Consider the following 14,371-nt stretch of genomic DNA (forward strand, 5'->3'; position numbering starts at 1 on the left):
ATTTGAAAGTATGAACGATGACTTTTTTTTCTCTTGTCTCCAATTTAGAAAAGGAAAGAAAAATAGGCTGCATAAATTAAGAAGTCCTTCAAGTAAATAACTATTATAAATTTGAATTGTCTCAGAAACCGGAGTTCAGTTCGTTCGAAGTTTCAATATACTTTATTTATTTGTTGGTACTTCCTCCCAATAACCAATCAAATCCAAATTAGATTCACAAATACATAATCCTCCAGTGTTTTTCCACAAAATCATCAGACATATTTTGCTTTAAAAAATAATTTCTTCGAACGATAAAGAAAAATGCTAAAAACTGTTTCCATCTCAAAAATCTTCCAAATTCACCCAGTAAAATATCTGTTACTTTATAAAATTATATACATTTACTTTATAAAATACTTTATAAAAATTATTCAAAATATATAACAAAACATAACTTACAATCACAAAATATACAACAACACTTTACGCATAGCAAAATATACATCATTTTGCTCATCTCTCTCCTTCAGCTTTAATTTAACGTGTTCTTAACCCTTGCTAATTTCCTCAGGTTGGACAGATTTTATGCATGCATTCACATAACTCTATTTATGTTCTTTAATAAAATTTTTAATTCAGGGAATCTGAATTTCATTTATTTAATAAAATTTAAAGAGCTCACTAGAAATTTTTTAAAACTTCAAAATGATGTAAGGTATTTTCTCCCTCCTTTCCTCATGTAATTGTGGTGTAGCTAGAAGCATACTCGACGCGTATTCGAGAGGTCCAGAGTTCGAGTTTCGATGAGGGCATTGCATACATTTAACTTCTTCTGCTTCAAAAAAACCTAATGACTCTACAACGAAAACATTAAAAATATAAACAAACAAATACATATCAGAAGCCTAAGGAAGTCAAAGAATATGTTATAGCTCAATATAGTTCATTCATCAAGAATATCTTTCATTTCTTTAAAGTTTCATAAATTTAAAATTTATTTTTTTATAATCAATTATTTTGATTAAATCTTTGCAATCAATCATTTTACTGAAATGCTATAGCAATTTTTTTAATTTTCGTAATATTTTTCTTTATCTCTGTTTGTGTGTCTTTCAAAAATACATAGATATTTTCTTTCCACTGGAACAGTATTCTTCTCTTTCGCCCGCAGTAAATTTCTTCCTTACATCTTTTTTATGTACTTTGCTTTTGGCAAGGAATATATGTTAGGCAATGAATATATGAATATGGTGTGTGTGTGTGTGTGTGTGTGTGTGCATATATATATTCCCAGCTCTTTTGCCACTACGGTTTTGAGTAACCTTTTTTATTAGTTATTTCAGAATACAACGACTGTTCTTCAACGAAAAAATGAGGTTGCTTCTCTTCTTCGAAATTGCTATAGAATTTATACGATAAATACGTCTACGAAACGACCCCTGCAACCTTTTTCACAGTATTATGCTTTCTACCTTTAACAACAAAAATCGGTGTTTTTTTTTTTTTTTTTTTTTTTTTTTTTTTTTTTTTTTTATATATATATATATATATATATATATATATATATATTTTGCTACTTTATTCCTATCCATCTGACATTTTGTAACTTTGTCCACAGTATGTTCTGTTTGTGAAAAACGTTTCTTCGACGCTATGAATATCTGAATCAGTACTACATCTATCGTGCGTTGCACTGTCGTTTTCCCCTAAATAGTCATCATTCAGTAGATTTTTCTCAGAAATATCTTCATTCAGAATTTTCAAAATTTTATGTCGGTTCTGAGAAGGTTCTGATAGGTAATATCAAAAACGTTCGATTTTTTAATTTAATTTAATAATAAATTTTGTTCTGAAATGTTAAAATTTTATACATATATCTTTGGTTTTAGGTTTTTAGGGTTTGAGAAGCTAAGTTCTGCTTCTATTTACCTCTCAGCCCACTAAGCCTAAGTTAGTAAAGGCAAATGAATGTTAAGTAAAGGAAAATGAAAAGAGTAACTCTTACAAAGTTTTATTGAAAGTATCTTTCTAGATAAAATACTTTCCTTCAGCTTTTGACTTCATAATGATAGTCGAACTATAGCTTAGTGATTAGACCATTTCAATACGGTTATAAATCAAAATATCCGATGTAGCTGCTGCATATGACAAAATGGAATCATTAGGAACACCATAATTCGTATTTTCAATCATGATTTCATGAGCTACTTGGAAACGTGTATTGTATTGATACTTGGTTTAGTAACTGAGATATAAAAAGTTTCGAGGAAAGAAGAATTTCAGTAAATTCAGTAACTGCACTCTGAATTTCAGTCATGAAGCAAAAATATTTGTTACTTTGTATTATTTTTCATTGGTCATTTTTCTTCGGCGATACAGGTAAATGGTATACAAAACTTTAAAATCGGTAAAACTTCAATGCCTTTACATGTTTTCTCGATGTTTGTTAAATTGCGCCTAAAAAGGAGTAACATTTCGTTACTCAAGTAAAAAGGCCTCTTAAGTGGACTTGAATTTTAAAAATGAAATCTGTGAAGCAGCATAGAAGAATTTTTAGCAACAAGCGATATGGTAGTAACTTATACAGGAGCATCAACTTATAATCTCTATGGCATTTTGGTGTTTAGAATTTGAGCCTATCATGATTTATAATATGGTTACTGGGTTGTTTAGTACTCTCTCTCTCTCTCTCTCTCTATATATATATATATATATCGAGATTATATATATATATATATATATATATATGTATTTTGATAGTTTAATATAAATTTATTCGCATTTCTTCCCAATATATTTCTTTCCCTAGTAGGAATGTTATCGTCACCATCGATTAAAAGGCTCACAAGACCTAGCAGTTATTAATAAATTTTCCTTTTAAAACTTCTTAATATTCTTATGTTGTCAGATTTTGAAAATAACTAAATATCTGGGATAAAAGACGGGTTCTGAATCGCAGATTTCTTTGAAATTGTATTCAGCAGATTATTTCTGTTACTCAAAGCAATTCTACATAACGCTAATCAGTTTGACTCTTCGTCACCTGGAGCAGAACCTTGAACGAAGTATCGGTATTGAACGGTCTTATCTGTACAACCACTTGTAGAGCAACGGACATTAGAACATCTTCCCTCAATATTATGTCACCAGATTATTCTTTATTAACTGTGATATGATAATTTGTCTAATTTACATTGCAAGCGCATTATCTTTTATTTCATTAAAGGACAATTATATTAATCAATTTAATTTTCTGCATCTTTAGCAATAATATCCTTATTTCTGAAACACAGAACTGAGCTATTAAATTCGCATTATATTACTCTCAAGTATATGATTGATAGTAGCCATTAATAACGGATTCCGATGGAACTAAGGTATTTGGAATTCAGAACATAATTAAATGGAATTTATCGTATAATTTGACGAACTGAGCATATGATTGTGAAATGAACGACGCATCGATGCCAATGGCTGCATAATGAAACGCTATCGACATTACCATTACAAAGCAACAGATAAGCATAAGCAATTTAAATTTGGCCAACTTCGGCATTAGCTTAATTTCACGCTGTGCGCTCCGAAATTAAGGATGTATCACAGTTTCTAAGATTTAACGCTAACTGTAAGCACATATTCTGAGTGTTAGAATTAATTATTGGATATATAACTTATGGTAACCTTAGTTTAGTCGGTTGTTTAGCATAGTAACAGTTTTGAGTTGCACAGGAAACTAAGACAATTTTAATGTTGAACCACAAGAAAATTTCATATGTTATTGAATTATTCGTTATAAATAGTTATTAACAAAATAGTTTATAACAGCAAATTTCTCCCAAGAAGACTAAATAGCTTGTGTAAGAGACTGTAAACGAGGGCATCTCCCGTGATTTATCCATCGACAGCACACTGTGGAATGGAAAATGGGCTCATTGTAATTCTCTGCTTCTGCCATTAGTCACTCCACGGTAATTTCTGATCGACAGATGTAAAGACTTCTGTTACAGAAAGACACCACATACACAAAACACCATGCCTAATTTGGTATTCGAATTGGATCCCAACGATCAGAGCGTTTCACAACTACACAAACTCAATAGCCTTAAGAATGTTTGACCTTTGAACGGTCCAAGTAAACGCTTTTTTAACATTTGGAAGCATATTTTCAGTATTCAAAGAAACTCCAAATTTGTACCCTATTTAAAGACAGGAAGTATTCATAACATCGCGTCCGTCGCAGCCATAAAAAGAGCTCATTTTAGGCAACTGAGCTTAAATATTACTCCAAAACCGTACGTTCTAAGGCCCACCTTTTCCCATGTGTAGCGTATATACGAGAGAAATTCCCTTTAAACGTCCTCCACGAAGGCATCCCTCCCCTTAGGCAGATAGCCCTCGAGGCTTTGCCATAATCACACACATGCCGTACGTTCTAACCCACACTAAAAGAGTAGCAGGTACTCTGTGGGTTTTTCTCTGTGTTTCTATGGGATTGTCTTACAACAGCATCATCGGGGGGGGGGAATTGTACATAGGTAACTGCTTCCATATTTTTGACGTATTCATGCAAAATATAAACATTCATCGAAACATTCGTCGAAAATAATATCTGGTCCTAAAAAAACTTATGCTGTCATTTTTTTTTTTTTTTTTTTTTTTTTTTTTTTTTTTTTTTTTGCATATGTAAACATGGACTTTCAGCTACAAATACGTTTTTAAATAAGGCAAATATTTATTAATATTTATCATTTTTAAATTGTCATCATTTTTAAAGTCATTTTTAAATCATAATATCATTTTTAAAGTCATTTTTAAAAATAATATCATTTTTAAAGTCAACTTTTCTTACAATCCCTTGGTTCGTATAGTTATGTATAGTGAATGTTAATATTATTAATTTTAAAAAATAAAACACATAAAAATATTTAATTTCAAAGTTTGAAATTAGGAGTTGTACATAGTAAAAATGAAAAGTCAGTGTACATAAATGTTTTCTAATATTAACAAATTAAGTTTTGACCATTATTATGCAAATTGTCTCGAACGGTTTTAGATCAAACGTTTTTTCAAAAAGAACTTCCTCATTCCTTATGGAGTATGCGTTCTAGAAAACGGTAGCAACATTTTTTATTGGCACATAACCAATTTGAAACATTTTTAGCCTAAATTTAAAATTTTAAATATATCTAATTCAACTATTATTTTGTATTTTCATTGGGTCATTATTTTAAAATAATAAAAAATATATGAGAATATTAACAATAATTAAATTTTTGAAAATTTTTCAGTGTACCTCATGTAAAACATTATACATTAAAATAATATTACACACTAATAAATCATAAATACTAACACTAAATGTTATTAAATGGGAAAAATTAATCTAGAATTATTCTAAAATTTTTACCGATTCCAAAATAAAAACTATTTGAAAAATACCAAACTTTCAAAATGAAATACCTCAATTAGTTTTTGTAGTAAGCAAGTCAAACGTTTTGTGTTTTGTTTCTAGAATGAGTTTAAATTTTACTAATTGGAACTATAAAAGCGGGCCACAGTAAAAAGAGTTAGATTTCTTAATTTTTACAAATGAAGATCTCTTCTTTTAGTTACACAATAATATGAATGTTTATGTTATTTAACACTTTTTGTAGCTTTATAAGATATTTTCTCCCTCCTTTCAGTGTGCATTTGTGGTGTAACAGTAGCACACTCGGCGCATATTCGGGAAGTCCGGGTTCAATTCCCTGTGATGACATTACACATTATTCACATCTCTTGCTTCAAAATAACCTAATGACTCGAGTAGCGCCCGAACTAAAAGGTGGCGGAAGATAATTCTTCACCGCCAGGATTTGAACCTTTAAAACAAAATAATGATCTCTCAGTATTTTACGTAAGCTATATTTTATTATAAATTTTGCTCACCGAAAGTGCTTGTTATATTTGCTCTTAGAATACATCTTTTTTCCATCAACAAGCAGGCAATTGCATTTGTTCGCAACAAAAACACAAATTGCAGCTTAATGCCTCTTCAGAATTTGTTGGAAATTCATTTTATTTGATAAATTTTATGCTCAGATGATTCAATTTACTTAACAAATGTAGAAATTTTGAAAAGAACTACGCAGGAGCAATGATTGCAGTGACTAAACATTAGGTGGATATAACTTCAAACAATACCGCCATTTGCCATGAAACTCAAAGAACATAATGAATGCATGATACATTTAGTTAGGTAAACATGAATAGGCTTAAACGAGGTAGCTATATTCGCAGTTTAGTAATCATGAAACAGGAAGCATTCTGAAACCTGACACAATGCAATTTTTGTCAGGGAAACAAAAATGTTTGAATTTAAGTAAATTACTTCTCAGTATTACACATATTTTAAAATTTTACAGGTTTTTCCTACTCAATTCACGTAAAATACAATTGAGTTACTCGTGAGCAAAATTATGATCATATTCTCTAATCATTTATTTCGAGCGAAGTGATTATTTTGACATAATCTACTGCAACTTTTATTAACATGATCAAAATACTAGTATTATATTTTTCATATTATTTCTCAATTTAGTAGCTTTAAATTACTATTATCGTGCAATATATTTTAGGTTTTTCCATTATTATATTTTTATTTATTCCTCCCCAAAATAAAACTATCTAGGATGAGATTAAGGTAGTTTCGGCTGTGAGTACTTCATGTACAATTGTTATGTCATTTTAGTGTTGATTACTTATACGAATAATTTATAATTCCTCATTTATTTAAAATTCTGTTTGGAAGGATTACTTCTAATTGTTTATACTCGTATAAAGTTGTGAAGCAAATAATAATGATTCAAAGAACACGAGAGAACATTCTAGAAAGGAGTAAGGATTTGAAAGAATTGTTTTACTCTTTGTTTGGAGCTCTACAAGCAGTAGTTCCCATGTACTGAATATGGAAACTTCGCGAAACAGTGGCAATTTGCGTTTTATGGTAAACAAACATTTCGCTTGTTCGAGAAGAGTGGATTGAACTCGTTGCCTTTTCTGAGCGTGACAACGGACACAATAGTGAATAAATACCTCGTTTTGATAAAGGGGATGCAGTGAACGAACAGCAAGGTCATGTAATAGTTTGAGAGTTGGATGTTCATCTTTGCGGAAGAAGATGATCTCCCACCGTCAGGCGAGCCTTCAACCATGCAAATTGATCTCGATAAAGTCGAGGCCTGTAGCAACTTGAATTTCAAAGAGAGCATTCCACCTAAAATCAACTTTACAGAGTAACAGAAGTCATTTCCAAAGGGCTGCAGAATCAACTAATTGCTGCGGCACTGTTCCTCGATATTTATAACAATTACGACTCCACACGCCGTCAAATTCACGGAGGCGTTCGCCAAGGAAGTTTAAATGGCCCCATATTAATTTTGATTTACGTGAACGACATACCACGCGAAACTAGCACGACACTGGCCATGTATGCCAATGGCATGGCAATTACGACTCAAAATGCATCCCTGAGTTCAGTCATACAAACATGACAAAAGCATATCCACTCATTAGAGTTCTGGCTTAATAAAAATAGAAAATTGTTATCAATGCGGTCAAGTTCGAAGTAACTTTCTTCACCAGGAAACAAAATCGGGACCCTAAATATGACTGTTACCATGTACAATACTGCTATCCCCTGTACCAACCAGGTTAAATATTTGGGTATAATTCTTCATCAAAATCTCACATGGAACCCCCACATAACAGATATTGCTTCCAAATTCCGGATTACTAAAGTGAATTACTCCCCTTAATTCAAACAAAAATTCTCCTGCTGAAAGATATTATCGAAACTTGAAGTGTAATTACTCTTCGAAAACTGAGCACAAAGCTTCTGAATGCAGAAAGGAAATAGCTGATAGAAAATATGCTCAATAAAAATAAGGGAAATCAAAGTTCTATGGTGGCTATTAATTATGAAGACCAGATTAGTTTAGCAATAAACAATACTTATCAGCAGACGCTGCTTAGATAGTTGCTGTACATCTCACATGTGCAATGAAACAAAGTTATTTTCAGAACTTCATCTTCGAACAAATTCAACCATAAAGCTAGCAGTTGAAAAAACAGCAAACATTTCAGGAGTTGGAACTGTCTTTATAACAGTACCTAAAGCAAATGGGAAAACTAACCTGTAACTCAGAAATGTGCTAAGTGTCACGAAATTAAAATGTAATTTGCTATAAACATCTAAAGCTACCTCAAATAACCATTCAGTGATTTTATTCGTACAGAACGACGTGCTAAAATAATAGCACTGAATGGACCTATCCTAGTGCAGGCTTTTTGTAATATTGATCTTTATTATATACAGTTCATTTATTATATAAAGTTGATCTTTATTATTACAGTAGATAATGTAATGGCTCTTCGGTGCATATCCAAGCACTGAAAGAACTGCAATAGCACAGGTGAGTGATTTTGTAAAGTGGCATCTTAAATTAGGTCATTTACATGAGTATGATTTGAAAAGACTTCTATCTGGTAATATGGTTAGAAATTTAAATTAAATTTTTATGATTCCGAATCTCGAAAAGACTGCAAAGTCTGCATCTAAAGTAAACAAACTATTTCACATTTTAAAAAAGAATCAAAATCTCGAAGTGATGAATTACTGAATTTGATTCACTCAGATTTGTGTGGACCTTTGAGAGTTTCATCCCATGTTGGTTCGTGTTACTTTGCTAACTTTATAGATGACAAATCGTGTTATTATTAAGTTAGTTTTCTCGAAACTAGAGACGAAGTGAAAAATGCATTCATTAAATACAAAGCTGAGGTCGAAACCGTCTAGAAAAGAAATAAACAACCTTCGTACTGATAACAGTCTCTAATATCGTGGTTGACAGATTACACTGGTTGGCTGCAAAGCGTGTTCTGATACTTTAAAGGAAGTAAAAATCATTGTCTAAAATTTCAGAAGACTGGAGCAGCACTTATTGGATATAGCGATACCGATTGTGCATCTGATGTTAATACTAAAATATCTTATACGAGTTACCTGTTCAAACTGGCTGGAAATCCAATAACATGGGAATTGCGAAAGCAACAAACCTTTGCCTTATCAAGTACTGAGACAGAAGATATCAGCTGTTTCAGAGAATGCTAAAGAAGCAGTTTATTTGCGTCTTTTTTTCAAAGAAAATTGCCATTAGCCTGGCGCATCTACAAGATCCGGAAGTGTAGGGCATTTCTTATGGAAATACCTAATAGGTGGCTACCGTTGCCTCCTATAAAGGGACGGACCAGTTACAACCATGACTTCTCCAGGACCCTGACTGCCTGGTCAATCGCTACGGCAGCCAGGGTCACTAACCACTATACCGGCTGCGCGGCTCCAATAGAGAAGACGCCTACTGATGTATTGACAAAACCATAGACTGCTTTGAATCACTCCAAGTGCTGTAAATTAATTGGAATGACTGTAAAAGATTAATGCTTATTTTTTAGAAGCCAAGCGTCGAAAGGGGGATCGTTGTATCATAAAAAATATGACTTTTAGCTTAAGAGGGCTTCTGATGCGTTGTCCCCGCTTTGGTGACGTAACTCTCCTTTTTCATATGTATATACTATATGAATATGCGCCCCCGCCTTTTTTTTTCTTCGCATTCTCTTCTGTACAAAACCATGTCTAAGTTAATCTCTCTCATTAAAAATGTTTATTGATTTTAGTATAGTACGTTTAGGCTCATTTTTTTCGTTCCCATTCTGTTTTTATACACATATAGTAAAATATAGAATTTCTCAGGTGAATGCAATAAAAATTAATACTTATGTGCTTCGTGCTTTACATTTGCGTTATATTTATGTTTTCTTCATGGGCTGACACTTGCTTTGTTCAAAGTGAATTTCAATGTATGACGAAAGTTTGCGTGATTTGTATTTTTATGCAATTTAGAAGCGTTCTCTGAGAAGGTTACTATCCACCAATATAATATTGTAAAAAAGCTACTGCTAATGCAACTACCCACTGCTTTTCAAAGAGTTAAATCTCCTCTCAAAGGCTAACTATGTGCTATCAACAAGCTAGTTACTGAAAGTCTAGGCTTGACATTCTAGTTTAACTGAGAGTCATTTTAATGAGCTGACTTCAACTGCAATTTGAACCCTCGCCTTCTTAACCTGCAGACATTGCTCTCGTTATTAAAATGAAGTCACTATCTTTTTTTTTTCCTTAGCAGTCTTTCAACACTAATAAGGCTAATAATCCTTACGAACTCTTTATAAGTTCCTAATATCAAATATCTGTATAATATTTTAAAACTTTTTCTTAGCTATTTGTCTTCTGCAATTAGCAGGGGATGTAACAACATTATTTTTCTTTCAAAACTGTTGCTTCTATGTAAGTAACTGAAGTCAAAAATTTATTGCAAACTATTTTAAGATCTAAAAAAAGCGTTATACAGCAAAAAAGCAAATGAAGCTTTATGACTGAATAACATACATAGTATTTAAATTTATCATGACTATTCATTAACTATTAATTATGAAGAATACATTTATGTGACCAACTCGTTTTCCGATCGTCGTTTTAATCTTTCCCTTTCGACGAAATGAGCAGCTTTAATTAAAAATTTCTTTTTCCGTTATTCTTTTAATAAGACGAGCAGTATTAGAGCAGTTAGTGTAGTAAAATCTAAGTTCCTGTTCCATGCGAGCTTTTTCCAAACCGTTTTTGGAGAATTTTAAAAGCGGTATTTATCTAGTTTCAATTTTTCCTTGGGTAGTAATTAATTGGAGCCAATGTCAAAAAGTTGCTTTATAAGCCTAAAGCAGTTTTTTTCTCATATTATTAATTAAAGCTGACAGGAAATTACGAGAAAAATAATATTTCCCATAAGATTTATCCTAATGAATTATGCTTCTGAAATTAACGTTTCGGAGATAAAAGTACACTTCTGATGGCAAAATTTGTTTAAGGAATAAATGCATGTTTTTGATACGAAAGTTAATTAATTTTCGAAATTAAATTAAAACCAATCAAAAAAATAATTGCAAGCATTGAACTTATTATGGATATATTTTCGTATTTTTGTTTCTTGCTGATGTAGGAATTAGCTAGCAATGCAAACACATGCAAATAAATACAGTATACAAAATTCGTACATTTGGATTGTATTTTGTTTTAATTTCTCTCTGAAACTCATTCCGAGAAAATTGTTTAAAATTTATGTGGACATATCTATTTATTATATTCACGTGTAATCTCTTACATTTTAACGGCATTTATTACTAAAAAATGATTCTGAAAATTCAAAACAAATATAAAACACAAATGTTTGTTAATGTTTTGAATGTCTCAGAATGTTACTTTACTTGTTGCATTAAACAAAGTAAATTGTTTAAAGTTTTACACAGTTTCACATAAGTTTAATGTCACAGAAGTTTAATGTGAAAGTTTAATGTACTGTCAGGACTTACTACTGAACCCATAATATCCTAAGTCTATTAGTATCAGAACTTAATTTCTAAAACGATTTTTGATCGTGATTTGTATACACGTATTTCCTGTGAAAGAAAAAAAAAGAGAAAGATAACAGTCTTAAAACAAAACAACATAACAATGAAATAACATTAATTATGTATTATAATTTTTAATTGATCATAGAAAGTAATTATATACAAAACATTTTTATAAATACGAAAAGAAATAAAAATATATATGTGAACAGGAATTTAAATAGTAATAAGTAGTTTTTCTAAACTTCTTTCCCAAATTGAAACTAATGAGATGCTAATGAGGTTCTGCTCGGAAAAGCATTGGCTTCACCTTCATAGTTAGTTATCTTCAATTGCAGGAAATTTGATAGCTGCATCTTTTTTGCAGATTTAGTTTTAATTCCTTTTTTTATTTTCCAAAAATACATGACATTTGATTTGTTCTTGATACTTGTTTTTTTTTTCTTTCTGTTTTTGCATGTTGAATTTCTTTTGATTAAAAAATTTTACAAAAGTCAAACCTTTTTGCAACACACAAAAAATTGGTTCATGATCCACAAACCACAGTCTAACTGCTTTTTTCATGAATAACAATTTAATTTATCAAGCAGTGCTATTGTTATAGAAAAATAATTTTATTTTAAAAAATGAGGTGGCGGTTGGTAGTTAAAAAAAATACACGTTTTTCGTTTTATTTCATTTAAAATTTATTCGGCAATTGTTATTTCTTTTAGAGGAAACATCATTCCTTAACATTCACTAAGAAACAAATTTCATTTCAGTGAAGGCAACACCTATGAGGGCTATGTGCCTTTAATCTAGTTTCAATTGTGTGTTATATTCTCCATGAGTTCAAAACCTACAACCTGGCAGCCCTCTTCTTCTAAATAAACCCATCAAGCACATTTTTGGATGTACAGATTTAAAATCCAAAATCCGCTATACTGGAAAAACATAAGTCACTAAATCCAGGTTTCTAATCTAGGAATAATGGTACGTTCTTGGGTTCTGATTTGAAGCACTGTATAATCCGTGAAGGCTTAGTTCAAAGGCTTACAGCTCCTTGAACCATTTAAGGTAGGAAATTATTTTAAAAGCGAAAGTGTTTTATAAATGCACTTGTAATGTAAATTTGTATTTTGCAAAGCATTAAATTCTAATAAAGTGGTTCGAAAGGTGTTTTTTTTTTTTTTTTTTTTTTTTTTTTTTTTTTTTTTTAAAGAATATTTTGCAAAATTTGCATTTTATAAATTTGTATTTTGTAAAGCATTAAATTCAAATAAAGTAGTTCGAAAGTTTTTTTTTTTTTTTTTTTCGAAAGAATATTTTGCAAAATCACTAAAATGTTCTTAAAGCAGTGATATTCGTAATTTAATTGTTTAATTTACATTATTTTTATCCCTTTATGACGTTATCCCTTTATGATGATAGATATGGCGACAGGAAATTTAATTTTTAAAGCTTAGAAATACATTGTTTCAAAACAAGTTTTAGAAATGTTAGATAAAGTAAAACCTGCCGTTATATATTGCTATATGTTTAAAATAATTTATAGTCCACAAATCCATTGTCTAAAAACTCCTAAACAACCAGTAACAACAATGATTAGTAGAAATTTGATTTAATTTCATTAGCGGCATTTTGTGAAGCTAGATTATAAGATCAAAATGTCCGCAATACTAATAGAATGTGTCTTATTTCAGTTCATAATTGTTTGGCTATGTTCAGACCATCGAACTCTGGAGAATTCTCGAAATTTAAGTACATCTTTTAATTGGCTTCTTTTGCTCTTTATTGATAATAGCTACTCCAAGCATCGAAATATTCTTGGTAAGTTTTGGACAGCTTACTCCAAGACAGTGATTGAGTGTGATTGAATACATTATTTAATTGCTGAATTGTTATACTTTATCCAGACAGTCTTTGAAACTAGCAGTTTATCTCAAAAGAAACTTTCCTTTATTCATATAATTTTTTATTACGAATTTTCGGAAACATTGAATGTTTGGGTTTCTTAGATATTATTAGGTCTGTAGTTAAAATACATACAAGTTTCAGTTGAATTCTACATCAACTGGGATATTATTCAGGTGTTCCATACACTGCAAACATATTTACCCTACATATTATTATTATTTATGATCTAGTTTATTCGTTTCACATTAGAAAATTAAAACGGTTTCAAACCTTTAAGAAAAGTGTTTGGAATTTTTCTCATCTTACATATTTTAAAAAGGATGTACCAAAAGCATGAAAACACATAAAATGATAAATACGTTTTATAAAACTAATTAAAAATTCGCCTTTATAAAATACAAGAATCTATAGCATAGTCTAACATACTCTTTAGTAAGACTAGTTATATATAAATTCTGTATTTGGCCAACTGGAGAAGAGAATTCTGTGTGCAAGATTATCTAAAATTTGGAGATATGTAATCTAGTAAGCATTGATGACAGAAGCCTTTGCAATTCAAATTCTTTTTAATTAATCCGTTAAAACAGGCAATTTTTACTATACCAATCCACCTCATTTCAGCACTAAACCAGTTCTCTAAAACTATGTACGTAAATGAACTTATATGTTAAAGAGTATTTTTGTATTCTAATACGCGATTTTTGAGTTGCTGTAAAGACAGAGTGTCATTTATAAGCCCAAGGATAGTTTCATTCCCACTTAAGTGCGCTATTTGCTTAGGAGGAAATGTGTATAGCATGAAACTACATAAATTGAGGCAAATTATTCCTAACTTTATTAACTAATAAATTTAAACAAACTGCTCATAATTTAATTAAATAGCAAACTGTATTACGAAAATGGATTCATATGCCTCTCAGTTAGATTTATACCATTATGGTAATTTAAAATTGTTCTTCAATCTAACCAATTTTTTTAAGTTAAAATTCTA

Source organism: Stegodyphus dumicola, chromosome 3 (genome assembly GCF_044657685.1).
Source record: "Stegodyphus dumicola isolate Sdum_Otavi_A_Nest chromosome 3, ASM4465768v1".
In the NCBI taxonomy this organism is placed as follows: domain Eukaryota; kingdom Metazoa; phylum Arthropoda; class Arachnida; order Araneae; family Eresidae; genus Stegodyphus; species Stegodyphus dumicola.